The sequence below is a fragment of the Mycetomoellerius zeteki genome, unplaced genomic scaffold (genome assembly GCF_001594055.1).
Source record: "Mycetomoellerius zeteki isolate Tzet28-1 unplaced genomic scaffold, Tzet1.0 scaffold122, whole genome shotgun sequence".
NCBI classification, from domain to species: domain Eukaryota; kingdom Metazoa; phylum Arthropoda; class Insecta; order Hymenoptera; family Formicidae; genus Mycetomoellerius; species Mycetomoellerius zeteki.
In genome coordinates, this window is record NW_017256147.1 from 1,680,487 (window position 1) to 1,681,693 (window position 1,207).

Here is a 1,207-nt window from a genome sequence, read left to right on the forward strand (position 1 = left end):
GTCGACATGTGGTGTTGATTCCACCGACCGAAATGGAAATCATATATCATGGGTTTTGTAAACGTGAAATATACCGCAGTGTCGCGCGAAAGACTTTTCTAAATAATTAGTCCGCGCGCGATTATAATGTGTTATTCGCGAGTGTTTTACGCGAGTGTCCTGTGCGAGAGGATGTCAACCCGATTCTGAGAGGAGGAGGAGGTCTAGGAGAGGCATCAGGCACCAGCGGAACAACCTTGCGGTAAATATATTTAATACTATATTTAATTGTAGGTAAATATTACTTTGCTTGTGTAACATCAGTATCTTTCTTCTATTTATTCTTGAGTTGTTTTATTTTAATAATTTAAAAATGATAATTAGAAAAAGGATTATTTCAAAATTATTTTGAAATTTTATAAATACGTATTTTCCAGAAAATGTAAAATTATTTTTTGGAAATGTATAATTATTTTTTTAAATATAACTGAATGGTAAATTAAAAAACATATTATATAATATATGTTTATATATGACATATTTTATATAAAATTATATATAAAATATGGCCATTTTTTGCTTATATAGGTACGATTAGGCGACCGGTTACCTAAATCGTACTTTTTGCAGCATGTTACAAAAAGATTTATAACAAATTAATTTGTTATTGATGGAAAGTTAAACATGTACTTAATAATAAGCGTCCAAATCCTCAAGCTACAATTTCTAATGTTCATATAAAACAGTGCCAAATGGAAAATATAATAAAAAAATAGGTTAAGTGTACGCATTCGGCAACTTTCCCCTACATATACAGGGTGTTTCCAAATTAAATGGCAAAACTTCGGGAGCGTGTAGAGGAGTAAAAAACTAAGAAAAAAAGTCCTATAGACATATGCTCGTTTTTGCTCCGTTTCAGAGAAATCGAAAAAAAATGTTTACATTTCTTGCCATATCTAGCACCGACATATTTGATTACATTTTCCACTTTCTGTTATGAATTTGTCAGTCGCTCTTTGAAAGCCTTTAACAGTAGATGAATTTTGTCTTTTGCAATATGCCGCGTACGTATTCTAATAGTGAATATGCTGATATGGTTTTTGTATACGGTTTCTGCAACGGTAATGCTTTAAAGGCGGTGCGAGAATATGCACGACGATTTCCAAACAGAAGAGTGCCAAACCGAAGAGTGTTTATGTTGACATTTAATAGATTGCGAGAGACTGGA

The 1,207-nt window shown here is 32.3% G+C and overlaps 1 protein-coding gene across 1 annotated transcript in view; it reads left to right on the plus strand.

Moving 5' to 3' along the window:
- The first annotated feature begins 182 nt into the window (after positions 1-182).
- LOC108731262 (uncharacterized) overlaps positions 183-1,207 on the plus strand; it is a 120,434-nt gene continuing 119,409 nt past the window's right edge. The window contains exon 1 of the mRNA XM_018461498.1: positions 183-241. The gene's annotated coding sequence lies outside the window, so the exon portion shown is untranslated. The remainder of the gene's footprint in view (positions 242-1,207) is intronic.